This window comes from Monodelphis domestica, chromosome 7 (assembly GCF_027887165.1).
Source record: "Monodelphis domestica isolate mMonDom1 chromosome 7, mMonDom1.pri, whole genome shotgun sequence".
Taxonomy (NCBI): domain Eukaryota; kingdom Metazoa; phylum Chordata; class Mammalia; order Didelphimorphia; family Didelphidae; genus Monodelphis; species Monodelphis domestica.
This window is the reverse complement of record NC_077233.1, coordinates 187,670,069-187,679,215: the sequence shown is the minus strand read 5'-3', so window position 1 is coordinate 187,679,215 and position 9,147 is coordinate 187,670,069. Positions and strand designations below refer to the sequence as shown.

The 9,147-nt window shown below is 39.5% G+C and overlaps 1 long non-coding RNA gene across 1 annotated transcript; it reads left to right on the top strand.

Annotated features, from left to right (window-relative positions):
• Window positions 1–812: 812 nt before the first annotated feature.
• LOC103106042 (uncharacterized) lies at window positions 813–4,969 on the top strand. Its single transcript, XR_470058.2, has 2 exons — window positions 813–869; window positions 4,395–4,969. It is a non-coding gene; the product is annotated as an uncharacterized LOC103106042 (long non-coding RNA).
• The last annotated feature ends 4,178 nt before the right edge of the window (window positions 4,970–9,147 follow it).

Here is a 9,147-nt window from a genome sequence, read left to right as displayed (position 1 = left end):
GAAGGGCATCCCCTCATTTTCCAATTTTTGGCCACCACAAAGAGCGCAGCTATGAATATTTTTGTACAAGTCTTTTTGTCCATTATCTCTTTGGGGTACAAACCCAGCAGTGCTATGGCTGGATCAAAGGGTAGACATTCTTTTATCGCCCTTTGTGCATAGTTCCAAATTGCCCTCCAGAATGGCTGGATCAGTTCACAACTCCACCAGCAATGAATTAATGTCCCTACTTTGCCACATCCCCTCCAGCATTCATTACTTTCCATAACTGTCATGTTAGCCAATCTGCTAGGTGTGAGGTGATACCTCAGAGTTGTTTTGATTTGCATCTCTCTGATTATAAGAGCCCATCATAGACTTCTAAACTCTTGGAACATAAACATGCCAGCCTGGGGATGCCACCAAAGGTGCCCTGCGAAGACCTACAAGGGGTCATTCCTCTTCCCTGGTGGAGAGAGCCAAGCCTGGCGTCAGGAAGACCCTGGTTCAAATCTGGCTGTGGAGGCTAACTGATTGGGCGGCGAGGTTTCTCTCTGTTTGTTTTCCGTGAAATAGGGATAACAATAGTATTTCTTTTCCAGGTTAAGGACAAAATGAGATCATATTTGAAAACTCGAAGTGCTAACCATAGCTATATATTAATATTGTATATAGTGTAAAAATGGAGATCTTGAACCCCACACTTCAATTCCCAGAAGTCCTTGGTATTTCCCAGAATTCCCTATAATCTCACATGAGTCTCTCCCTTGGTGAGATCACAATTGGTATTTAACTGGCAGTAATGTCTACCTCACCCTCTTCTATGCTCTCTCTCTCTCTCTCTCTCTCTCTCTCTCTCTCTCTCTCTGCTTGGCCATTGCAATGACGTAGTAAGTAAGCTTCGAATGGGCTAATCAGCCCTGGGCACGTGGTTTATTATTTTGTATCCTTGATTTCTAATAATTCTTAAGAAATCTCATAAAATATATTTTTATTACTAGATACTAATTTAATTTTTACAATATAAAGCTACATATAAATGTAGTATATAAAATATATATAGCACAACAACATTATTGTTGTTGTTGATGATGATGTTGCTATGGAAATACTATCCATTCCTTCACGACAAGTCAAGCGACTATTATATTGTTGTCAGCATCCTCCCCATTTCTTGAAGCCAAGTCAGAAAGATGGGGGTTGGAATTCTATTTCCTGGAATATGCCAGAGTCCAGCTGGCTTTCAAACCAATTGATACATTTTCAATGCAAACATTTCTACTTGAGACTGTGATGGAGAAAATATGAATATGTTAAAAATCTTAATGTTAATAATGCAGATTAAACTTGAAAATGTGTTGGGTGCACATCTCTCACCACCTTCCCCAGAGCCGATTGTTAAATGGCAGATTTACCAGCAGATCCTGGCGTGCCTCCAACACTGAGCTTTGGTGTACTCCTCTGAGAAAGCAGAACAAGATAGCTTTAGAGAGGACGAAGCTTTGTGGCAGGCTGCTGCAGAGCTCAAAGTGCTATCAGGGATAAGAAGTCCTGTGTCACTTTATAGCACTTCATGAATGTCATCTTCTAAGTTATCATCGTCGTTCCTTTTTCTGCCACTGTTTTCTTTTTTATGCCGCTCACACTAACCGTTTTTTCCCCTCTGAACCCTTGAAGTCTGAGCCATACCAATGAATGACTCTTGTGTATTGCCCCGAGTTTATTTTGTCTCTCCCAAACTGCAAACTCCTCGAGGGGAGGATCATTCTTGTTTTCTTGTTCTCCCTCCGCACATATCCTGGGTATTTCCCGGAGGCAGCAAAGTGGGAAAAGGAATAGAGCACCATGCCCAGCATCAGGAAGGCATTCTTTTTTTTAAAGCAAATTGAAAATAATTCAATATATTAACATCCACATATGACCATATTAGTAATGGAGACTCCTTTTCCCAAATGAGAATCTATGTGCACTGCAAGTTTATTGCCAACCCCCAATGGTTTATGGGAAACGCATAAAAGCACTCAGCAAAAAGCCTTTGTCCTCTTAGTTGAGAAAACAGGCCAAGGCCCTTCTCCTAGCACCAACTGAGAGATTTAGAGACAGAAAAAGCTCCCTGGAGACACTTTCCAATTATTTATTTTCCTGTCCATATATAGAGTCTTAATTGGGTCTCAGTTGTTTTTTGCTTTATATCTTTAAACCTAACTGAAAAATTATCCTTTTGTCTTCACCATTCTAATTCCTTTGCCCTAGGAAATAGCAGATGAGAGGGAGTACCCTTAGCATAAATCAGAGATAGGACTTTTCATGTACAAAAGGAGAAAGCTTGGAAGTCATCTTTGGGAATTCTAAATGGCTTTCCCTTTGTCTTACCGCCCTCACCCCTACTTAGTGGTGCAGGATGCAAATCCAGAAATTTGGAGCTTCCTCACCCCTTGGTCTTCACCTCTCTCTCCTCAAGCCTCTGGGCTTATACAGAACATTCTTTGATAAATTTCATTTGGACACCTACATTTTGTAGGTGGGTTTTTCCCCTTTTCCTCTTGGTGTGGGGACTCATCTTCCACCAAATCTTTTACTTGGAGACATTATTATGACGGATGGGAGAGAGGGTTCAATTATCCTTCTTATTTTCAGAAAAATAAAAGGAAATGATAGTTGTTCAACTAGCAGCCCCCTTTGGTGGGGCTAATTTAATGAGTCCTCCAGACACTCTGCCTTTGTCTTCTCATAACCAGAATATGTAAACTTTATAAAGATATTTTATTTTTTCAGTTACATGAAATAACAATTTTCCACATAACTTTTCTGAAGTTAAAAGAACCACATTATTTTCCTCCTACCCTTCCCTCCCCAATCCCAGATGTGATAATATGCAATTTGATCTGGTTGTATGTAAACTTTAAACAATGCGTTCCCTTAAAGATGTTTGTTAAACAAAAATAGGGAGAGGAGCAAAAATCTAATCACATTTTAAATTCCCTAGCAAGTCTGGTTATTTGAAAGAGGTCTGTGGTTTATTTAGCTTGATTTATTTTGTAAACTCAATTTTTTATATGCTGTTTTGTTAAACAGAAGAGCACTTTAAAAATAGATGTTTATCAGTAATTTTGCAGAGAATTTTCTGAAAGAAAAAAGTCTAAGGAGACGACATAGGATGTAACATGGTGGACTATGACCCAGGGAGCTCAAGATTTAGTAACAGACATCTGGTTGGCCTTTCTCTGAAAATCTAATTAAACTTCCAGCAAACCTAGGGCTATTCCTTCCTGGGGAGGTACTGAAAAAAATTAGTTATGTTAAGATTCAGAGGCTACAGGTTGTTGGCACATTGATTGCTCTCTTCTTAGGGTGCTGACTTTCTTCTAAAGCAATGTGACCTTTTGTACTTATTCCCTAAAAAGGCAACTTGTAAAAGAAATCATGCTGGTTGGATTGCCAGAGGGTCGTGCTTATCCACTTAGCATTGATGTGGAGTTAATAAAATGTGTGCAGCTGGAAATGTGCTCAATTTAGATTAGATTCTTAGGAAAAGAACTCCTCTTCCCTGGAGCCTTTCTATGAATCCCTCCCCCCCCCCAACAACAACGAATTTTTAAAATAACAATATTCATCCATGGAATGGTATATTGAACTACCTCAGTAATCCAATCCAACAAACATATATTAAGTACCTATAGGTGAGAAGACAAGATGGCAAAAATACTGAAGAATTACTTTTGTAGGTCACCCAGCGGAATAGGATACACATGGCGGAGTGGGTAGGTGACACCATTATTAACTAAGAATGGTACAATAGAAATTAAATGAAGAATATTGTTGAGGAAAGATGTGGGGAAGAAAAAGGAGGATTGGTCATATATAGTCAGAGCACAGCATAATTGAGCATCTGTACTCCATTAATATCCATACTCTCTTTTAAAACATTTGTATTCAAAGATATTTTATTTTCTCAATTATATGCAATAACAATTTCCCACATGTTTTCTGAAATTATAAAATCCAAATGGTCTCCCTCCATCTCCTCCCTCCCCCCTCTCAGAGATGGTAAGCAATTTTATCAGGATTATACTATTATCAGTATCTGTACTATCTTAAGAGATTTAGGGGATAATTCCTGATAGGCTGGGTGAATCCTTTTTATTCAGGAAGATGTGGGCAAGAGTCATAGGATAATAGATTTAGAATGAGAAAGAAACTCAAAAGCCTTTGAGTTCAACCCTCTTTACAGATGAAGAAACTGAGGCACAAAAGAGAGTTAAGTGACCTGCCCAGGCTCATGCAGCTAGTAAGCATCTGAGGAAGGTTTTTAAATTCATCTTTCTATCTCCCACTCCAGTACTCTATCTGTTATAGCACCAGAAAAAGTAGAAGAGAAAAGGAATAAGTATTTATTTGCACCTTCTATGTTTCAGGCACAGTGCTAAGAAAGACAATGCCAGACCTCAAGGAGCTTCCATACTAAAGAGAAAAGATAACACATAAAGGGAAGCTAATGGGGCACACCAGGAGGCATGGTGGAGAAAGAAGTCCAGAGATTCAGGAGTAGAACTTGGAGAGGAATGAGAATGAAAAAGAACCTGGTTTCCCTTCCTGCCTCTGACACCTATGGCTTCACCTCTCCAGGTCCTGGGCACCTCTCTTAAGTAACTTTAAGTTACAGATGAGTAATGGAGGGTCTTTCCAGCTACAGATGAGTTACTAATCTCATCAATGGAAGGTTTTTTCTAGTTACAGATGAGTTCCTAATCTGCATCAATGGAAGATCTTTCCAGCTACAGATGAGTTACTAATCTACATCAGTGGAGCATCTTTCTACATGGAGAGTTTCCTACACTGATCTAGACTGAAAGGAGAAAACAATTATGGCAAGTGTGTTATGTGCTAAGGAAAACCAAAACAGTCCCTGCCTTATCAGCCTCGGAGTTCATGCTGAAGTTATCAATCTTTTGTCCCAGGGAAAATGAAAAATAAATTATCTCTCCAATTATTTTCAGCCCAAGATTTCCAAGAGATTCTAAGGTTTAAGGGAGGACAATAACAAGTCCTTTAAAATGAAAAGGTGGAGAAATTGCCATTATAATGAAATGGAGACTTGAATAAACTTTTTTCTAAGCAGCTGAAGAGAAACCAGGGGATTTGGAGAATACCCTATGAAAAGTAATTAGTCTGTACTTTCAAAAATGGGTCACAGCAGCCACCAATGAGTGCCCTTGTCCTCCTCTTCCTGCACCAGGGGCTGCCTGCCACCTCTATCAGCTCCCACTCTGATAGTCCACTGCCTCAACTCCCTCATTGCTCAGGATCAGTTCTTTCTATTGGTTCTCCCTTTTTTCTCTTTCTCTGTCTCTGACTGTGGCTGTCTCTCTTTATGTACACCTTCCCTCTCTACTCTGTCTTCCCTCATTCTTCCAGTTTTCTCTTTTTTTCTTTCCTTTTCCCTTTCTCAATCTTTCTCCATTTCCATAGGATCCCAGATCTAGAAAGGATATATATAGATATTAGAGACCACTAGTCTAACCTCTTCATTTTACAAATAAGGAAACTGAGGCCCAAAGTGACCTGCTCAAGGTTGCAAGATAATGACAGAAGCAAAACTGAATTCAGGTCTTTGATTTCAAAGCCAGGGGTTGAACACACTGTTCTCTACTTCTCCTTCAGTTTTGTTCACTTTCTGCTCACTTCCTCTTCATTCTTGAATTTCACACATCCACATTGAGGATATATGTCCAAAAAATGGTTAAAGAGTCATTGAATCAGGACATTTTATTTTATTTTTAAATTTTTATCATTTTAAAAATGTAAACCCTTACCTTCTGTCTTGGATTCATATTAAGTATCGATTCCAAAGCAGAAGAATGGTAAAGGCTAGGCAATTGTGGGTAAGTCACTCACCCAGGGTCATATAGCTAAGAAATGTCTAAGGTCAGATTTGAACCCAGATCCTCCCAACTCTAGGTCCAACATTCACTGTGCTACCTAGATGTCCCTGTCAGGTTATTTTTTTTAAAGGTAGGTTTTAGCTCATTAAATTATATTGAAGATGGTCCTACAAAGGAGATAGACTACAGTGTTTTCAGAAGTATGTGCCAGGTTCACAATTCTGAATTGGGACATAATAAAATAAATCTTAATAATTTATCCTGAGAGATACATTGAAACAACTTGTTCTAAAACATCTAAAATCAGGGGGCTTCTGGGTTTGAGAGTCAGGTCTAGAGACTAGAGGTCCTGGGTACAAATCTGGCCTCAAACCCTTCCAAGCTGTGTGATCCTGAATAAGTCACTTAACCCCCATGGCCTAGCCCTTACCCCCTTCTGCCTTGGAACTGATACACAATATTGATTCCAAGCTGGAAGGTGAGGGTTTAAAATATATATATACATATATATATAATTTTATAGCTATAATTATACATTATGTATATATGTATATATATAAAGAGTCTAAAATCAGAAGGGGAAAAATAACATTAAGTGGGACCTGTTTCCTTTACAGAAGGAGATCTCAATGTCCCTGAAATTCAAGTATAGCACTTATAGTTGATCCTAATGATTCTTGACACCTCGGCCTAATTAAAGCCTGGGACCAAGGTGGCATTTGTCAGTGTGGTAATGGATTCATTATTGTGTGAGTACAAAGTACTACAAGTTTGTCCCTAGCACATATGAATCTTGAGAGCTCTGCCCTACACCGTGAGTAGGTCTATTAACAATGCTGTTGTTCAGTTATTTTTAATGTGTCCAACCGTTTGGGACACATTTGGGGCTTTTTTGGCAAAGATACCAGAGTAGTTTTGTCATATCCATCTTTGACTCATCTTATAAATGAGGAAACTCAGGCAAACAGGGTTAAGTGACTTGCCCAAGGTCACACAGCTAGTCAATGTCTGTGGCCAGATATGAACTCAGGAAGATTAAAAATAAAACAAAATGTCCTGATTCAATGTCTCTTCAACCATTTTTGGACATATAGCCTAATGGCAGATGGTTCAGAACTTCCTAACACTCTCCACTGTGCTGCCTCTTATTAATAGTAACTCATATTTATACAGCACTTAAAAGTTTATAAAACATTATGCATTCATTATTTTATGTGATATTCATAAAACCCTGTGAAATAAATACTACAAACATTATTATGCCCATTTTATAGATAAGGAAACTAAGGATAATTTGCCCACGGTAATGCAGGTATTAAGTTCTGGGATTCAGATCCCAGGACCTCCTGATTTTAGGTTATACATCTTTCCCCTAAAACACACCTTTTCCTCTAGAGAGATGGCTCTAGCCACATGTCAATAACAGCCCCTGGAATACTGGAATTCTAAGTGTACATATTGTCCCAGAAGGGTACGCTCTACAAGCTTTCTCAGTTCTTTGGTGCAGCCAATCCAGAAACTTAACTACCTGCCATCACCCAGTCTATTTCCTCTAATGCAAAACTCAAAAAATAAAGAAGATTCCTTTATAGGTCAAAGAAAATGATATCCTAGCAGAGCTCCCAGAAGCCACTAACACACCACCATAAGCAACACTTCTGTGGTGACTCAAGGAGCCTTAGTCACTTGCTGTCATAAATGAGTAGGAATGCTGGCAAGCTTTTGCTCTGATAGTTCTTCTGGCCATCCCCACTCTTTTTAGAGCCTGCCATCGTTTCTGGCGTTACGGTCCATCCTTCTCTTCTGTAACCTTCTCCTGGACAGGAACCCTTCTGAGCCAGAATGAGGAGGCTGAGATGCTCACGGCATTACCAGGGAACCATACACAGACCAAGAGAGTTCCACATAGGATAGTAATAGGATTTGGAAGTAAGTAGAGCTGGATTATGGAGGGCATTGGATACCCCTCCATAGTAAAGACCTGGAGCTCTACAGATCTGAAATTCTCCTTTCAGCACCTCCAAAGTAAGATATAAAGACTTGCTACACTGTAAGCTCAACAAGGTAATCAAGGAACTCCATTGACCATCTCCCAGTGTAAGCAAAGGAGAGTCAAAGAATACACCCATATATGCACAAACATATGGATCAGACTTGTTCTTTCATGGGGAGATTCCAATGATAAATACCGTCTGTCAATGCAGGTTGTCACCTTTTCTGCCAGTTATAGTCCTAGGTGGTTGCCTAGGACACTAAAAGGCTAAATGATTAATTTTCCCAGGGTCATGGAGTGAGTGTCAGAGGCAGGACTTGAACTTAAGCTTTCCTGACTTCCAGATTGTCAAGGCTCCCCTCTGCAGCAAAGGGATGACATAAAAGTATGTTTCAGGAAGTTTAATCTGGAAGGGCTGTGTAGGCCATAATAGAATAGAGAAAGCTTGGAAGTATAAACCAAATCAAGAAATGAGCTAACTAACCCCAGAGAACGAACCTCTTGCAGGAAGGAATTAGACACAGAGAAAAATTCTAGTCTCAGTCTTGATCTGGGTCTTCTCCCTCAACATTGGCTGGAGGAAGACCTTGTGACATTTGGAAGGTAGAAGGATTTGTACACTGAATTGGCATTCTAGCAGTGTTCCTAGCACTACACCAGCTGGCATCAGCATCTCTGCATCAGGAATGATCTTACTTCAAAACTCGACAAGGATCCCAGCAAAAAAGCTAATACCTAAGGAGAAATTCATGAGAGTCACCCTTTTGCTATTATGTCCTCTAAGACTGAGCCTTCTTTCTTTCTTCTGAACTCTCTCTATATGCTTATGAGAGGTCCGAGGAGATGCTTTCTATCAATTGTCACCACAATAAATGCCATTTCTAAAAGCTAATTATATCTGGCTAATAATAAAAAATAAAAATAAAAGAATCTAGCTAATGTCAACTGATAGTGGTAGGGGGGAGGACAACAGTGGGAAATCATGAAATACAGAATTAGACATCTTCCAACCCTTCAGGGTTACCCCTAGATGGAGGGATGAAAAGTAGCTGAATTCTGGGGTTGCAGCCCGCCAGTATGAGTGGGTTGAGAGTAGCTCTAGATCCTATATGTCCTATGCTTGCTTTAAAAAGAAACTTGCCTTTGCTTTTCAAGTTTGGAGTTCAAAGTCATGAGTTTCCCAAACTGGCTGTTCTGGAGGCGGTGTGGAAGAAAAATTCCATTTTCCAAGTAAAGAATGAAATTGTATTGGAAAAAGATGAAATTCCTTGTGCAAGCATTTTGCCTCAAATC